The sequence below is a fragment of the Schistocerca americana genome, chromosome 4, assembly GCF_021461395.2.
Source record: "Schistocerca americana isolate TAMUIC-IGC-003095 chromosome 4, iqSchAmer2.1, whole genome shotgun sequence".
NCBI lineage: Eukaryota > Metazoa > Arthropoda > Insecta > Orthoptera > Acrididae > Schistocerca > Schistocerca americana.
The window spans coordinates 547,230,115-547,250,295 of record NC_060122.1 but is presented as its reverse complement, the minus strand read 5'-3'; positions in this window follow the sequence as shown (position 1 = coordinate 547,250,295).

Here is a 20,181-nt window from a genome sequence, read left to right as displayed (position 1 = left end):
GCGGAATGAGGGTCAGTTCCTATTCCTTAAGTCTTCGGCCACTTCTTATATTTTGCAATAAAAACTATTTTTTTCATTATCGAAAACCAAAGCCTAGGGAGACGCGACAAATAGTTTGATAAAGTGTCAAAATCTCCCCGGAGAACCCAAAGACATAATGAATTCATCGGGAGAAATGTGTCAGTAACTGCGTGCACCAACAGAAAGGACAAGACTTCTGGGACAGCGTCGACAGCTACAGCACTGTTTACTCCGGTTACAGTATCATGAAAGTGCTCCTGGGCATTCGTTTTTCAATTTCTCACATTTAAATAAATATCCTTAAGTTTGTAAGTGGTCTTCCGGTAGAATTTTACTACGCTAGTTGGCGAAATTTTCGTACACTGCCCATTTAGTATTCGAACGTATATCGAATAACTTCTGCTTGTTTATGATTTACTGATTTACTTCGTGCCTTTAGTGCATCGTTCCTCAAGAAAGTGTACTGCGCACCATGAGGGATCTCTGGATCCTTTCATTATTCTGTTAGTTATTCACTTTTCTAGGCTTTAACAACGAATTCGCTTGGACGCATAGTTATTCACTGATCAAAATAAATTAATCTAGGTCCTTTTGAAATAGTGAGTAATCTTTCCGTCAACTAATTTACTGAACATGTAGATCTTTATGACGATTTATGCAGCGTTTTGTGCCCTTTCAGTCCAAAAACGAGACACACACACACACACACACACACACACACACACACACAAACGCCTGACTATCACGCACAGTTCGTTCAAATAACATGAAACTGTTAGGAAAGTCCTGAGAGATTTTTGCAAATCGTGCGTCACATTGGCTTGAATGTCAGTCAAACGTAGAGTTTTAATGATTTTTGATAGGTTAGTATTGATAACACCAAGTTTTGTCACTCGTGATGATTTGTTTCAAGCGTCTGCGGGGCTTGTTTTTGTTCAGAAGTGAAGATGTCCGGGACAAGCTTTGCACACACTTTTCTCTTCTTCAAAATATTGTGAAGAATATTTTGTACTCTTGATTTAGAAGTGTTGCTCCACTGCGATTTGTGACTCAGCAACATTGTTACACTGCGGCCAAAAGTTCACTCCTTAACACTGCCTGCTCATAAATGACTACTTGAATGCACAGCTGTTATTTATAGCTGTTAGCACAAGTTGCCAGCGTAGTTTCTGCCCTGACGTCACCTATACGCCAGGAATAAAAGCAGTCCTGGAACTTTTTGGACGGCCAGTATATATTCCACTTTCTGCATAATGTAACCCACCTGCTCATCTCTGTCGGTACGAAATTGATCATTGGGACTCCGGAGAGCACTTAGTGGTTGAAAATCCTCTTCTTATATCTATTTCTTTTGATCGGATTCGATAAATACCTTGCCTAGATCTGGAATAACTACTTGCTACTATAATATGATTGCAATCTTGTTTTACAATTAAGACCAGATAAGAACATTGTTTTGAGGTGTCAATGATTCATAGCCTCTATAAATCTTTGGAAAATTATGGTTTACGCACAGGTGTATTGCCACTTTATTTAACAATCAGAAATGGACCATCCTGGGGTATCTATAAGCCATGAAATAGACCAAAAATTAGTTACAGTCAGTAATTAGAAAAAAATTTACTAATGAAATCAAATTCTTATAAGTATAAAAAAGAGTCAAGAATGATGATCAGTATATTACTATTGTTTTCGTAATTACTAAATATTGCTACTTTTTCGTTTTTCGTAGTATGTAGATAACTGAGGATGGTCCGTTTCTGAGTGAAACTGGATATTTATTTAGCCGCCTGCAGATTACAGAAAACGGCATAACTGCCAAGCTCTTCCGTGTTCGCCCTCGTTCTTCGATCGCCAGCCGACTGAGATAACTTCCCAGCAAGAATGGGGAGCCGCCCCCGCGTTTGAAGTGCATTCTCTTAGGTCCCCGCGCACAGCAAGAACTCGGCCGCAACTTTGTTGTTTGCACACAAACAACTGCACGCGAGAACAAGGCCAAAGCTGAAGACGGCGAGACTTGGATGAACTGTTTCCGGATTCAACGAAGTTGGTCCGCCGCTCATTCCAGCGCTACACCTCATTTTAAACAAGGAGAGGGCTATTGCGTCACTAATCTGTGAACGCAACGGGGTAAAGATATACGTCACAAGTATCAGAAACATTATTCATAAATGAATATGTAACGAAATTTGGAGTTCACCAAAATTTAATCCAAAAGAAAGCTATGATGGTCCACTACGACATCTAACATTAACCGTAAGGCAGATTTATAAAAAATATGAATTTGACGCATGCAGGAGATGACAGAGGGGCGAACACTTCCATTACTCAAAGTCGGCAAGGAAATGTAATAGTTAAGGTGGAGTACTATTAACTAGATAATCACTTTTGGACCCCACTGCAGGACGGTTGCAAAAATGTAAATAAATACATTCCTCAAAAGAATTAGGGGAACATCTGTAATTGTGTATCAATGTCCGCCATGTTAAATCTGTTATAACGCAGGCGGCACCTGTGGTATTTACTGCATAGTTGAGTGCTTCGCTTTCGTTATATGCAACAACTAAAGTCATTGGCTATCTGTTGGCTATGTTTTGCATTACAGCATCAGGTGACCCCTCCAAAGGAAGTAAATACATGTGTTTTAGTTTTCTTTAGTGAGGTACACAGAACGCAGTTCGTTCTCCTTTTGCTAAAAATTCTCAATAAATGTCTCCAGTTTATGATACCTCTGCTGCCTTTACTTAACCGAAATCCAAACTGATTGCTGCCTAAAATGTCCAGTTTTCTGTTTCATCTTTCTGTGTTTTAATCTTGTCAGAAACTTCGGTGCTTAAGCCTTTTTGTTGACTGTGCGATAGTTATTGCTCTTTTCTGCTCTAGCTGTCTTTAGAATTGTGTGGATGATGATGCAACATTTCACCTAAGATATTCTCTATTACTGAATTTCCCTGAATATTTTTAAACTTCCTTCATTCATTGATCAATTTAGTATTTCTTCCATTACGCAACATTTCTTCAGAGTTACCATCCTCGCGCCTGTTTGTGTCCAACTTCTATGATCGTCTCTTTTAGAGAATTATTCTTCAACTGAATTGCCTACTATAGTATTCATTATCACAGTATCTACATTGACTGTGAATTTCAAAGACATCATTCCTCAATACTTCAGTATCCTATTTCTTTGGACGCTGATTCTTCCTGACGATTATCTTGTAACTTAAACTATTCTTCAAAAAAAAATTGTTCAAATGGCTCTGAGCACTATGGGACTTAACATCTGTGGTCATCAGTCCCCTAGAACGTAGAACTACTTAAACCTAACTAAGGACATCACACACATCCATGCCCGAGGCAGAATTCGAACCTGCGACCGTAGCGGTCGCGCGGTTCCAGACTGTAGCGCCTAGAACCGCTCGGCCACCTCGGCCGGCTTAGCTTTTGCAGTCTGCGGAATTGTGTGGCTGATATTTTTTCGAAAGTCAGATGGTATGTCACCTGACTCTTACATTCTGTATACCAACATGAATAGTCATTTTGTTGCCACTTCCCCCAATGATTTTATAAATCCTGATGGGCTATTATCTATCCCTTCAGCCTTATTTGAATTTAAGTCCTCCAAAGCTCGTTTGAATTCTGATTATACTGGATCCCCTATCTCTTCTAAATCGAGTCCTCTTTCTTCTCCGATCATATCAGAAGAGCCTTCCCCCTCATAGAGACCTTCCATGTACTCTTTCCAGCTATCCGCTCTTTCCTCTGCATTTAACAGTGGGACTGCCGTTGCACTTTAATGTTACCACCTTTGCTTTTTATTTCACGGAAGGTTGTTTTGACTTTCCTACATACTGAGTCAGTCCTCCCGACAACCCCTCTTTTTCGATTTCTTCACATTTTTCATGCAGCCATTTCCCTGCATTCCTATTTATTTCATATCTCAGTGACTTATATTTCTGTATTCCCGAAATTCCCTAAACATTTTTGTATTCCTTCTTTCATCGATCAACTGAAGTATTTCTTCTGTTACCCATGGTTTCTTCGCAGTTATCTTCCTTGTAGACATGTTTTTCTTTCCAACTTCTGTGATGGCCCTTTTTAGAGATGTCCATTCCTCTTCAACTGTACTGCCTACTGAACTATTCCTTATTGCAATATCTATTGCCTTAAGAATTTCAAGCGTATCTCGTCATTCCTTAGAACTTATTTATCCCACTTCTTTGCATATTGATTCTTCTTGACTTATCTCTAATACTTCATCCTACTCTTTATCACTAAGTCATTGTGATCTGAGTCTATATCCGCTCCTGGGTATGTATCATCCTTTCCCTGTCCTCATATGCTCTTCGTATCTTCAGTTTGCGATGTCGGCTTACATACCTAAACTATTCTTGTCGGTGTTGGGTTGCTGTCGATTCTGGGTTAGGTTAGTGTTTTTTAACGTCCCGTCGACAACGAGGTCATTAGAGACGGAGCGCAAGCTCGGGTTAGGGAAGGACGGGGAAGGAAATCGGCCGTGCCCTGTCAAAGGAACCATCCCGGCATTTGCCTGAAACGATTTAGGGAAATCACGGAAAACCTAAATCAGGATGGCTGGAGACGGGATTGAACCGTCGTCCTCCCGAATGCGAGTCCAGTTTATTACCACTGCGCCACCTCGCTCGGTCTGTCGATTCTGATAAGCACGACACTATCACTGAACTGTTCTCAGTAACACACACTCTCTACCCGACCTTCGTATTCATAACGCATCCTACTCCCATTATACCATTTTCTACTGCTGTTGATATTATCTTATACTGATCAGAAATCATTGTCTTCTTTCCATTTCACTTCACTGACCCCTACTATATCTAGATTGAGCCTTTTCATTTCCCTTTTCAGACTTTCTGGTTTCTCTACCACAATCACGCTTTTGGCTTTTGACACTCCACGCGCCCCCCCCCCCCCCCCCCTCCCCTTGGCAATCTTCTCCCGGAGATTGGAATGAGGGACTATTCCGGAATCTTTTACCAATGGAGAGATCATCATGATACTTTTCAATTGCTCGCCACATGTCCTGTGGATACACGTTATGTGTCTTTAATGAAGTGATTTCCATTGCCTTCTGCAACCTTATGCCGTTGATCGTTGCTGATTCTTCCCACCTTTAGGGGCAGTTTCCCACCCCAAGGACAAAAGAGTGTCCTGAACTCTGTCCGCTCCTCTGCCCCCTTTGACAGGGCCGTCAGCGGAATGAGGGTCAGTTCCTATTCCTTAAGTCTTCGGCCACTTCTTATATTTTGCAATAAAAACTATTTTTTTCATTATCGAAAACCAAAGCCTAGGGAGACGCGACAAATAGTTTGATAAAGTGTCAAAATCTCCCCGGAGAACCCAAAGACATAATGAATTCATCGGGAGAAATGTGTCAGTAACTGCGTGCACCAACAGAAAGGACAAGACTTCTGGGACAGCGTCGACAGCTACAGCACTGTTTACTCCGGTTACAGTATCATGAAAGTGCTCCTGGGCATTCGTTTTTCAATTTCTCACATTTAAATAAATATCCTTAAGTTTGTAAGTGGTCTTCCGGTAGAATTTTACTACGCTAGTTGGCGAAATTTTCGTACACTGCCCATTTAGTATTCGAACGTATATCGAATAACTTCTGCTTGTTTATGATTTACTGATTTACTTCGTGCCTTTAGTGCATCGTTCCTCAAGAAAGTGTACTGCGCACCATGAGGGATCTCTGGATCCTTTCATTATTCTGTTAGTTATTCACTTTTCTAGGCTTTAACAACGAATTCGCTTGGACGCATAGTTATTCACTGATCAAAATAAATTAATCTAGGTCCTTTTGAAATAGTGAGTAATCTTTCCGTCAACTAATTTACTGAACATGTAGATCTTTATGACGATTTATGCAGCGTTTTGTGCCCTTTCAGTCCAAAAACGAGACACACACACACACACACACACACACACACACACACACAAACGCCTGACTATCACGCACAGTTCGTTCAAATAACATGAAACTGTTAGGAAAGTCCTGAGAGATTTCTGCAAATCGTGCGTCACATTGGCTTGAATGTCAGTCAAACGTAGAGTTTTAATGATTTTTGATAGGTTAGTATTGATAACACCAAGTTTTGTCACTCGTGATGATTTGTTTCAAGCGTCTGCGGGGCTTGTTTTTGTTCAGAAGTGAAGATGTCCGGGACAAGCTTTGCACACACTTTTCTCTTCTTCAAAATATTGTGAAGAATATTTTGTACTCTTGATTTAGAAGTGTTGCTCCACTGCGATTTGTGACTCAGCAACATTGTTACACTGCGGCCAAAAGTTCACTCCTTAACACTGCCTGCTCATAAATGACTACTTGAATGCACAGCTGTTATTTATAGCTGTTAGCACAAGTTGCCAGCGTAGTTTCTGCCCTGACGTCACCTATACGCCAGGAATAAAAGCAGTCCTGGAACTTTTTGGACGGCCAGTATATATTCCACTTTCTGCATAATGTAACCCACCTGCTCATCTCTGTCGGTACGAAATTGATCATTGGGACTCCGGAGAGCACTTAGTGGTTGAAAATCCTCTTCTTATATCTATTTCTTTTGATCGGATTCGATAAATACCTTGCCTAGATCTGGAATAACTACTTGCTACTATAATATGATTGCAATCTTGTTTTACAATTAAGACCAGATAAGAACATTGTTTTGAGGTGTCAATGATTCATAGCCTCTATAAATCTTTGGAAAATTATGGTTTACGCACAGGTGTATTGCCACTTTATTTAACAATCAGAAATGGACCATCCTGGGGTATCTATAAGCCATGAAATAGACCAAAAATTAGTTACAGTCAGTAATTAGAAAAAAATTTACTAATGAAATCAAATTCTTATAAGTATAAAAAAGAGTCAAGAATGATGATCAGTATATTACTATTGTTTTCGTAATTACTAAATATTGCTACTTTTTCGTTTTTCGTAGTATGTAGATAACTGAGGATGGTCCGTTTCTGAGTGAAACTGGATATTTATTTAGCCGCCTGCAGATTACAGAAAACGGCATAACTGCCAAGCTCTTCCGTGTTCGCCCTCGTTCTTCGATCGCCAGCCGACTGAGATAACTTCCCAGCAAGAATGGGGAGCCGCCCCCGCGTTTGAAGTGCATTCTCTTAGGTCCCCGCGCACAGCAAGAACTCGGCCGCAACTTTGTTGTTTGCACACAAACAACTGCACGCGAGAACAAGGCCAAAGCTGAAGACGGCGAGACTTGGATGAACTGTTTCCGGATTCAACGAAGTTGGTCCGCCGCTCATTCCAGCGCTACACCTCATTTTAAACAAGGAGAGGGCTATTGCGTCACTAATCTGTGAACGCAACGGGGTAAAGATATACGTCACAAGTATCAGAAACATTATTCATAAATGAATATGTAACGAAATTTGGAGTTCACCAAAATTTAATCCAAAAGAAAGCTATGATGGTCCACTACGACATCTAACATTAACCGTAAGGCAGATTTATAAAAAATATGAATTTGACGCATGCAGGAGATGACAGAGGGGCGAACACTTCCATTACTCAAAGTCGGCAAGGAAATGTAATAGTTAAGGTGGAGTACTATTAACTAGATAATCACTTTTGGACCCCACTGCAGGACGGTTGCAAAAATGTAAATAAATACATTCCTCAAAAGAATTAGGGGAACATCTGTAATTGTGTATCAATGTCCGCCATGTTAAATCTGTTATAACGCAGGCGGCACCTGTGGTATTTACTGCATAGTTGAGTGCTTCGCTTTCGTTATATGCAACAACTAAAGTCATTGGCTATCTGTTGGCTATGTTTTGCATTACAGCATCAGGTGACCCCTCCAAAGGAAGTAAATACATGTGTTTTAGTTTTCTTTAGTGAGGTACACAGAACGCAGTTCGTTCTCCTTTTGCTAAAAATTCTCAATAAATGTCTCCAGTTTATGATACCTCTGCTGCCTTTACTTAACCGAAATCCAAACTGATTGCTGCCTAAAATGTCCAGTTTTCTGTTTCATCTTTCTGTGTTTTAATCTTGTCAGAAACTTCGGTGCTTAAGCCTTTTTGTTGACTGTGCGATAGTTATTGCTCTTTTCTGCTCTAGCTGTCTTTAGAATTGTGTGGATGATGATGCAACATTTCACCTAAGATATTCTCTATTACTGAATTTCCCTGAATATTTTTAAACTTCCTTCATTCATTGATCAATTTAGTATTTCTTCCATTACGCAACATTTCTTCAGAGTTACCATCCTCGCGCCTGTTTGTGTCCAACTTCTATGATCGTCTCTTTTAGAGAATTATTCTTCAACTGAATTGCCTACTATAGTATTCATTATCACAGTATCTACATTGACTGTGAATTTCAAAGACATCATTCCTCAATACTTCAGTATCCTATTTCTTTGGACGCTGATTCTTCCTGACGATTATCTTGTAACTTAAACTATTCTTCAAAAAAAAATTGTTCAAATGGCTCTGAGCACTATGGGACTTAACATCTGTGGTCATCAGTCCCCTAGAACTTAGAACTACTTAAACCTAACTAACCTAAGGACATCACACACAACCATGTCCGAGGCAGGATTCGAACCTGCGACCGTAGCAGTCGCGCGGTTCCGGACTGAGCGCCTAGAACCGCTAGACCACCGCGGCCGGCAAAAACTATTCTTCATCTACCCTACTCTGGGTTCGCCTGACACTATGAAGAATTATATTAATTATGATGTGCTGGTTTGCACCTAGTACATATTTTGACCTGTTTGATAGCTTTCGCCGGCCGCTGTAGCCGAGCGGTTCTAGGCGCTTCAGTCCGGAACCGCGCTGCTGCTACGGTCGCAGCCTCGGGCATGGATGTGTGTGATGTCCTTACTTTAGTTAGGTTTAAGTAGTTATAAGTTCTAGGGGACTGATGACCGCAGATGTTAAGTCCCATCGTGCTTAGAGCCATTTGAATCATTTTATAGCTTTCTTTAAAACAACCAGCTGATCTTTTCTTTTGAATTAGGGGCCATATCGAACAAGCAATAACGCTTAGATAAGTACCAACAGTGTCAGTTTCCAGCTTGATTTCTGAGATATTCTATTGACTGCTGTGTGTTTTTCTTCTTCTACCTAAGCTCCATATTTCATTAGTTGAGTTAGTAACATATATTCTGTGTCATACGGCGTTTGGTATAACTAGGCCACTTTCACTTCTCTCATTTATTACTGTCTCGTGAAGTCTGTTTAGAGGAAGTTTAAACAATGATGTTCGATGACTATATCTTTCACTAAATAACGTTTTAGACCTGAAGTTTTGATGGGCACTTATATTTTGTGTCAGTGTTGTGTCATCAGTTTTATCTCTCTGTTGTTTTAGCTGTTTTCAGTTTTGTATTTCTGTGTGTCTTTAACATTGTTCTACATTCATATATACTAATGCATACCGTGTTTAACGCATTAGGAAGTTTGTCCTTTCAACCACTATTTGTTCACAAGTTCGTGAAGGACAATGACTGGCTGACTAAGATATATTGCAGTTATCAGATCCTGTATATGACTGTAGTTTGCTAGTTGCCTGTGATGTGTGGCAAATATCAGATTCTATATTTCATTACTCTTTGTAATAAAATTGTATCTGCGTTTTCCGTGTTATGCTGCAGCCCTGAAGCCCCGATGAGCGGAGTGGAAGCGTATTGAAAGTCCGACAGTACTTTGAATGCACACAGTTCATACATTCACAGTTTTCAAATATTTTATTTTTAACGTAGCCTTATGCTAGTTATGTTACCTAAATTTCCACGTTCTGTATCAGTATTTACTAATGCATGTTGTACTGAACGCATGTGGAAATTTGTTTTTCCAATTATTTGCATTGTATTGTCTATATCGTGGTGCAGAGTAATGTTTGATCCTGTGCGGTGAGTATCAGATGCTTTTGTATGACGCCTTTTTGTAATGCATCTTACTGATACTTTTTTTTCTACAACAGCTCTGATGAGGAGATTATATGTGTGCCGAAGCTCCTCACAGCGCAGTTTATGAATTCATATTTAAATATTGCCAGTCATAATCACAACTTTACGAAGTTATTTTTCTTGATCGTGGACATTCTGCAAAGGGGTTTCTGCACCGAGCAATCGATCATTGAATCTGCCATGATGTATGTATGTATGTATGTATGTATTAAACCGGGGACCTAGAAACGACGGAGAGGCGTCGTTCCGTCGTAGCCCTCAGTGATTCACAATCCCCACATTAGGCCGCAGCAGTCCACCCACCCCACCGCCGCCCCACACCGAACCCAGGGTTACTGTGAGGTTCAGCCCCCAGTAGATGGATCCCTCCCTCCCTCCCTCCCTCCCGCCCCGGAATGTCTCGTACCAGACGAGTATAACCCCAGATGTTTGCTTGGTAGGATAATTATGGTGTAGCCGCACGTGGAAACGATTTTTGCGCAACTATCGCCGACACAGTGTAACTGAGGCGAAATAAAGTGAACCAGCACGCATTCACCGATGTAGATGGAAAACCGCCTTAAAAACCATCCACAGGCTGGCCAGCACGGCAGACCTCGACGCTAATCTGCAGGGCGGATTCGTGCCAGGGACCAGCACCCCTTCACGCCACGGGAACCAGCGCGTTAGACCGCGCGGCTAGCCGGGCGGCCGAAACTACCATACTCTTCGACGAACTTAAAATAAATATTTGAGGTGAAACACGTTGGCGCGTTGTAACGCTAGCCAATGAGAGGCGCGCGCGGACACAAGCAAGTCTAGTCTGTCTGGGTCTTCCTGTCGTTACGTTCAGGGTGCAGCGGTGCTGCAACGGATGAGCAGTGTACCAAGTTGGTTTGCAATCGCTTTGTACCGATCACTTTTTGATTTCGTGGTACAAACATTTAGTGAGATTTGGACTGACCTCGCACAGTGAGGAGTAACGCCACTTACAGCATTTGTGGATATTGTGCATTTAAGTATTTTATTTGATCTACATATCTTGAATAAATGTTCACATGTTGAGTAACAATATAAACTAATGCACACAACACCCAACGCATGCTCAACATAATGTTCACTGCTTGATAGGTGAACAGCTTTTGAGGCATGGTACACAATTGGGTTTACATAGCCCAAACGAATTGTAGCACCATTGAATTCATCGAGCAAAATGTCTTCAGCCTTTTCTACTGCATACAGAATTCTTGTTGTTCACTTATTCCTTTGGTGGTGATGTATTATAACACGTGTTACACATATGGATGTGTCTTTTTGTTTCTGGGGAGGGTTGGGGTTGGGTTGTTCGAGGGTGGAGACGAAGCAGCGAGGTCATCGGTCTCATCGGATTAGGGAAGGATGGGAAGGGAAGTCGGCCATGTCCTTTCAAAGGAACCATCTCGGCATTTACCTGAAGCGATTTAGGAAAATCTGGAAAACCTAAATCAGGATGGCCAGACGCGGGGTTGAACCGTCATCCTCCCGAATGCGAGTCCATTGTGGTAACCACTATGCGACCTCGCTCGGTCACATATGGATGCTTGTGTCCTTTGTTGCAGCAATGACTAGTAGTGGGATAAGGGCGTTTCTGGTGCATCTTTCATATAAAATTAATATGCAAATTAATTAAATTGATCAATTAATTAATCCCACTCCTAGATGATGTGATGGGCTTTCCCCAGGCAGCACGTGGGTCCCAGAATCTAATCCCCTCCTCCACCAGCCCTGTTGGCAGCAATTTCGAATTTCGCATGAAATTAAAAAAAAGGCGGGAATTTAAAAAATGGCGGGAATTCCTTTGTCCCAGGACAGTGCTGACGTCACACTCCCACTCCCCCTCCCGCAGACATTGGCGGGATATTCAAATTTCGAGGAGATTTTTTTCCACTCATCTGATGAGAATTGGTGGGAGAGGTTTAGTCTATGCTGAGCTTTCAATGTGGAAGCATCATGGTGTGTTCGATCAATGAGAAGATGAATGTGAAGAACAGAGCGGCTTTAAACAGATGTATTACTTGTACACATTTGAGTTCACTACATGGGTGACGGAAGGCTATGATAATGGAAAGAGTGTGAGAGAAAGAAGCGGAAGAATTCGGTTCAGCAAATTGTGACAATACAGATGGATGGATCTAAGATGCCTGTCGCAACTGATACATGCTCATGTACACTCATGTATATACACAAACTGCCGAGATGTTCCATATGAAGCATTCACTCTTCCGGAATGAAAGTGGAGCGTATTCATATGTGTAACATACACCATTAAAGAGCATCAACTGCCCATCCCCATCCACTTCTCACTCCACCAACCCCTCATCTCATCCGATCGTCACTCCTCACCAAACTCGGTGCTGTGCAGAATGTGTTCTATTTAAGAGCTACTGGCGTCTGACTAGGAAGAGTTTAACAGCCATGTTGTCTTAAGCATATAGTTGAAGATTGTGCTCATAGCCTCCTACATGCAGTATGGAAAGGAGTTTTATTGGATGAGTATCTGAAGTAGAAGATTAATACTGTCCAGCAGATAATGGCTATGTAGGAGAATGGTATCAGAATGCATTCTGCAGGCTGTTGTTACAACTGCATGCCATTTTCGAAATTCAAAGTCAGTTTTCCACATTAGAACAGACGTCTGCCTCCAATCCAAAGGTTCAAGCAACTAGTCTAGTTTATTGTTTAAATATATCATGAAACCATAAGCTGTCATTTATTTTGCACAATTCGCTAGTAGTTTCGTTCAGTGACGATTATCAAGCTTAGCTGGCGTAAGTGGCAGGAAAGTCTGGTCTAGTTCACAATCATGCCACCAGAGATGCTTGAAATTGGTAGTAACCAATAGGATTGCAGTATCTAATCACATCAAGGATATAAGGAGGATCCAGCAGCTCTACAACTTCAGTTGCAGTCAGTCAGGCACCATGAAGCGCCAGCTGCGATACTCCAGCTCTGCCCAGCCATAGCAGAAGCAGAAGCAGAATAGGAAGAAGACATGGAAGAATAAGCACCCCTTGGTTAATGTCTGTGTTTACTGTCTTTGTGTGAAAGATTAAGTCTTTGTGTTGCTGTTATCACTCGTAATGCTTTTTCTTCTTTGCTCATCAGTGGATGTGGCATCCTCCAGCCTGTCGGGACCTGCAGCAGCAACATATCACAGCCTGTCGGCACCTGCAGCACTGGCACCATTCGGCATATCGAGTCACGTAGCAGCAGCACACTGGTATCCTATCGCGCACCTGGTAAGCTTGTTGGAGCAGTCAGTGAGCTGCTATTGTCGGCTGAAGACACCCAATCTTCCCCTAACTCGGAGAAGTGCACTGGGCGCTCTGAACTGCATGACGCATGTCTGTACTGGACTCAGTCAAGCGCGCCATCACAGAGTATTCCAGTGATACTGAATGGACAAAATGAGGATATAGTGGATGAGAAGATACCAGTTATGCCTTTTGCGCCACTACCGTTAGCTTCAGTGTATAATTTATCTGCTAGTAGTTCGAAGCATTTACATATTGGTACAGAAGCATCCACAGACAAAGACTGGCGTGTTGTGATAGAGATCGAGAATGCAGCTAAAAGCGTTAAAGTGTGGTTTACGGTGGTGGAATGGGACGAACTGTGTTGTGCAAAAGCCGACATTAAGCAGCAGTTGACCACCGAGTATCATCCGAACTGTCCTCTTCCAGACATTTACTGTGTTGCTCTAACTCTGTCCGTTACAACAGTGTTCGGTGACTCTGCACTCAGTGTGAAATTGGGCAACACATCCATTTATCTACAGCATTCCAATGTTATGACATTATTCGGTCTACAGATGGTGCTATCCATTGTGTTGGGAAGACTGAACAGATGGCTGCCTTGCGTTAAAGCTGCGTATATGGACATTACAGAGTATCTCCATACAAACAGAGTTCATGTAGACGACTTCGAACAGTGGGTGAAGATGGAAGCTAATGTACTAACAGTAAGTTTGAGAGAAATACATGCTGAATTCTGTGCTTACAGGAAGGCATTATTTTCTGTATTCAGTGCGAGTGTTAAGATAAAGAAAGAACCTTTTGATGTAGTGCATCCCGTGTACGATTACTGAATAATAATGTATATAATCATGTATGTGTTTTATTTTTTACCTCTCATTACACTGTGAGTACCGAAGCTGCTGCTACCAGTATTTTCACTGCAATTATGCAACAGCAGAAAATTATATCATACAACTAAATTCTATGTGAAAGCCCACAGCATTCTAGTACCAAGTATTCACTGGCCAAGTGTTCACTGATTTCTATAAAAGCCCATTGCACGCCAGTACCTGACATAATCGGTGTCATGGCTTGGTGGGCGAAGCATCAAGACGTTATAAGCGACTGGAGCTGCGACGACATGCAGAAAGACTGGAAGAAGAATGGTATACTTCTTCCCGACATCTTACGTGCAATGATTGTAGGTCCATCCAGCTGCAGCAAGACAAATGTTCTCAAGTCACTGCTAACACGCCCGTATGGAGTCCACTTCAGCATGTATATATATTTTCAAAAACGCTGTTTCAGCCCAATACCAACTATTACAGGAGATGCTGAAGGACGCAGATGGTGTGTCATACACCACATTCAGTGAGAGCAGTGATATACCTCCAACAGAAAAAGTAAAGCCATTTACATTATCATATTTGACAATTTGCCATGAAAAACCAAGATCAAGTTTGACGATATTTCTGTTTTGGTCGCAGTGTGGCTGTTGACGTATGTTTTCTGAGTCAGACATATTCCAGAATCCCAAAACAGCTGGTAAGGAACAATGCAAACTTAATTATAGCATTCAAAAAGGACAATCTGAATTTAAAACACATTTACCAGACGCATGTAGGAACCAATATGTCATTCAATGATTTTATAAAGATGTGTGCAGATTGTTGGAATCACTCACAGTGCGGGATTTGTCATTATAGATAAAACAAGAAAACTGAATGATGGCAGGTATAGACGGAACTTCCAGAAATTTCTACATATACAGCCATGGAAATAGTTCAGTACATCAGTATAGACATCACCATGGATAAATTCGCATGCATGTTGGGCGCTCAGTCTGATAGGATGGGTTCGCACAGTCAAAACATTCACTTGTACATGGACGCGAAAATTCAAACTCTCGAATGTAGAGTTGGAGGCGTATGCAAGGAACTAGAGACATACGACCTTTCTGAGACTGAACAGTACACTGAATGATCGGGTTAATGCAATCGAAAGTAAAGTAAAGGACTTAACTGAAGGTAAACTAGCTGTTATTGAGAAGGGGACATTGTATGAACGGGTCAATGCAATTGAAAGGGAATACGCACATATCTTTACAAAACCGTTGAATGACATATCGATTCCTACATGAGTCTTGTTTTAAATTCAGATTGTCCTGTTTGAATGCTGTAATTAAGTTTGCATTGTCCCTCACCAGCTGATATGGGATTCTGGAGTATTTCTGATTCAGAAAACATACATCAACTGCCACAGGGCGACCAAAACAGAAACATCGTTAAAATTGCTCTTGTTTTTTCATGGCAAATTATCAAATATGAAAATTGTGATTGACTTTACATTTTTTGTTGGAGTTATATCACTGCTCTCACGGAATGTTTTTCACAGCAGCATGGTCAAATGTGAACACTGTGATTGTCTTCTCTTTTTCCGGTGAAGTGATATCACTGATAATTAATTGATCAATTTAATTAGTTTGTATATGTATTTGATATCAAAAATGCACCAGAAACACGCTTATCAAACTTCTGTGACTACTTTAAATGAAATAAGACAGAGTCTGTTATTTTCGTGATAGTTTGTTCACTTTCCAACAAGTAACTTTACAGACTTTCGGCCTGAATCACGAATACCAATCTTAGCGAGCTACGTTTCTCAAAGCTGCAAATCAGCAATACCATTCAAACATTTTATTGCGTACTTTTCAGGTCATATGGTGAGTCGTCATCTGGAGATACAGAGAGAGAGCTGGTGGTATGTTACCTTACGTACGACATGATTACTATGTGCCTTTACGTTTCAGATTTCTAAAATAGGGAAACTTACATCAACAGACTGAGCCATGCGTACCTATGGCACTTAACGTGCCTGCAAGATGCGTTACCTATATCTTCTTTAAACTACATTATAAACTTATTATAAATTAGTACGATCACAATAGTTTCAAATGCCCACTATTTCTTCGTAGCACGAAGTGATTTTGTATCTGCCCTTCAGTATGTTCCATTCCTTTTAAAATTGCCGTCAGACGGAGCTATAATATCATTTCTTGGGCCTAATCTTCATACAGAAAAGGATATTAATATAGAACATGTTTGAGTTGAAGGTTAGTAACTTACATATTATATAACTGAGATGCTCATTTTATCGGAGCTAAAATCTGTACAAAGTGACTCCGTGATGGTGTTCCAACTTTCTGAGACAATGGAGAAGGGAAAATATATCAATTTGAGGTAAGGCACTCTCGCTTTGAAACGACCGAGTCGAAAGTTATGAGGGAAAATCGTTCTGATACTTCTGACAGTGGACCTCTGCTACTGAAAGTTCTTTCCTTTCCAAATTTTGAGACGACGTTGTATGAACCAAATTGTACGGACCAAAATGAGAAAAAAACTGTCCAATGAACATAGGCCCTAAAACGCATACATTAAGAGCTACGAGCATTTGTTCAGTAGAAGATATATGTTGGTTCAAATGGCTCTGAGCACTATGGGACTCAACTGCTGTGGTCACAAGTCCCCTAGAACTTAGAACTACTTAAACCTAACTAACCTAAGGACAGGACACAACACCCAGCCATCACGAGGCAGAGAAAATCCCTGACCCCGCCGGGAATCGAACCCGGGAACCCGGGCGTGGGAAGCGAAAACGCTACCTCACGACCACGAGATGCGGGCGAAGATATATGTAACCACAGCAGCAAAGACGAACCAGTTCTCGTAGCTCTTAAAGTATGAGCTTTAGAGCCCACGTTCATTGGACAATTTTTTCTTGTTTTGGTCCATACTACTTTCTCCCAAAACACTGAAAGCGAAGAGCTTGCACTAGAAAAAGTCCACTGTCAGATGTATCAGAACGATTTTCGTTTTTAACTTTCGACTGTCGTTTCCGGACCAGGGTCCCTTACTGCAGACTGATACATTTGCCCTCCTCCATCATCCCTGAGAGTTTTTAACATCATCACGAATATGATGAATTTTATATGTAGTTTATTTAATCAGTTGGTACGTGTGATAGTTACGCTGAATTTGTTACGTGTGACAGTAGCCTCTCCATCCTGTCATGTAATTGAGTAAAGTTATTTTTAAATCTGTTTTGTAATATGTTTCTTAATGGTGTTAAATAAAGTCTCTCTTTTCATATTGCGCTAGCGCTTTGGTGAATGCACTTACATTATGTTTTATTAACGCCCACAGAAACAAATTTGTGCATTCGTCTATTAAATGAATAGAAATGGAAAATTTATGTGAACTGCTATGTAGTAGCGACAACTAGCGTGCCGTATTGGAGATACACTCCTGGAAATGGAAAAAAGAACACATTGACACCGGTGTGTCAGACCCACCATACTTGCTCCGGACACTGCGAGAGGGCTGTACAAGCAATGATCACACGCACGGCACAGCGGACACACCAGGAACCGCGGTGTTGGCCGTGCACCGCCGTCAGTGTCAGCCAGTTTGCCGTGGCATACGGAGCTCCATCGCAGTCTTTAACACTGGTAGCATGCCACGACAGCGTGGACGTGAACCGGATGTGCAGTTGACGGACTTTGAGCGAGGGCGTATAGTGGGCATGCGGGAGGCCGGGTGGACGTACCGCCGAATTGCTCAACACGTGGGGCGTGAGGTCTCCACAGTACATCGATGTTGTCGCCAGTGGTCGGCGGAAGGTGCACGTGCCCGTCCACCTGGGACCGGACCGCAGCGACGCACGGATGCACGCCAAGACCGTAGGATCCTACGCAGTGCCGTAGGGGACCGCACCGCCACTTCCCAGCAAATTAGGGACACTATTGCTCCTGGGGTATCGGCGAGGACCATTCGCAACCGTCTCCATGAAGCTGGGCTACGGTCCCGCACACCGTTAGGCCGTCTTCCGCTCACGCCCCAACATCGTGCAGCCCGTCTCCAGTGGTGTCGCGACAGGCGTGAATGGAGGGACGAATAGAGACGTGTCGTCTTCACCGATGAGAGTCGCTTCTGCCTTGGTACCAATGATGGTCGTATGCGTGTTTGGCGCCGTGCAGGTGAGCGCCACAATTAGGACTGCATACGACCGAGGCACACAGGGCCAACACCCGGCATCATGGTGTGGGGAGCGATCTCCTACACTGGCCGTACACCACTGGTGATCGTCGAGGGGACACTGAATAGTGCACGGTACATCCAAACCGTCATCGAACCCATCGTTCTACCATTCCTAGACCGGCAAGGGAACTTGCTGTTCCAACAGGACAATGCACGTCCGCATGTACCCCGTGCCACCCAACGCGCTCTAGAAGGTGTAAGTCAACTACCCTGGCCAGCAAGATCTCCGGATCTGTCCCCCATTGAGCATGTTTGGGACTGGATGAAGCGTCGTCTCACGCGGTCTGCAAGTCCAGCACGAACGCTGGTCCAACTGAGGCGCCAGGTGGAAATGGCATGGCAAGCCGTTCCACAGGACTACATCCAGCATCTCTATGATCGTCTCCATGGGAGAATAGCAGCCTGCATTGCTGCGAAAGGTGGATATACACTGTACTAGTGCCGACATTGTGCATGCTCTGTTGCCTGTGTCTATGTGCCTGTGGTTCTGTCAGTGTGATCATGTGATGTATCTGACCCCAGGAATGTGTCAATAAAGTTTCCCCTTCCTGGGACAATGAATTCACGGTGTTCTTATTTCAATTTCCAGGAGTGTATATCAGTGGTCGCTCTAAGCCTCTGTAATTGTTTGTAGTCAGCATGTCTACTATAACAGTGCACAATATACTTAAATTTAATGTGTGTACAACGAAGCTTTTTTGATTTATTGTTACTGAACAATTTTAACACATGCCGACTCGATATGATTAGCAAACTGTACGCACTCAACCGTATGACTGTTTCGTTTATGTTAAAATGGATTACTGGTGATTTTGGTTAGCAATTTTCGTACATTGTGCAGGAAAAGCTGCCTTTGAATTTTGTAGGTCTGAAGATGTTCAATACAGAACGAGATTAAGTATCTGATGTATTAATTTTTTGTGATCTGTAAGTGAAATAATTATGAAGTCCCATACTCTGACAGAGCATAGGGGAACGATGCGAGAGACCCGCACCGCCGTACTAGGCAAGGTCCTAGTGGAGGTGGTTTGCCATTGCCTTCCTCCGACCGCAATGGGGATGAATGATGATGATGATGAAGATGACACAACAACACCCAGTCATCTCGAGGCAGGTGAAAATCCCGACCCCGCCGGAAATCGAACCCGGTATCCAGTGCTCGGGAAGCGAGAACGTTACCGCGAGACCACGAGCTGCGAACAGTAAATGAAATAAAAATATATAAATACTATCTTGGATCACTGGAAAAATTGGCTGCGACTATTTGACACTTCGTGAAGATTTCATACAGCTTACTGCGTCAAATGAGTGATGCATATGAGTGACAACGCTACAGCTGGACAGCGAGCGCAAATGTCGTTTATGCGCGGAGAGGGTGTCATCTCAGCATGCGTCATATCAGTGAAGTCATTGTGACGTAACGTAACCCGCCAGGTACCGTCCTCTGGGTATGAAACTGGCTTTTACAACGTGCAAGTAGGTATCGAAAGCTTGAGATTTTGTTCGAATTTAACTTATCAACTTAACCGACAACTTTTGTAAGGTTTCTAGTTTACGTTTGGTATTGTCACTGGAAGTGATATATTGCATACTTGTACGCTAAACATTTTTTTTAAAACAGTAATTTTTGATATTCAATGTTATGCCGCAGACGTTTTGGTTGTCAGTAGCATTGCCGCTGCAGTAGACATTCTAAGTGAAGCTAGGGCGAGTTGGGAGTTGCGTGTGCTACTGGGAGGACGGAAATGGCTTGCGGAGCAGAGATAAAGATACAGAGAAGGTTGCATTGTGAATTATGATTTTGTACATATTAACTAGACGAGT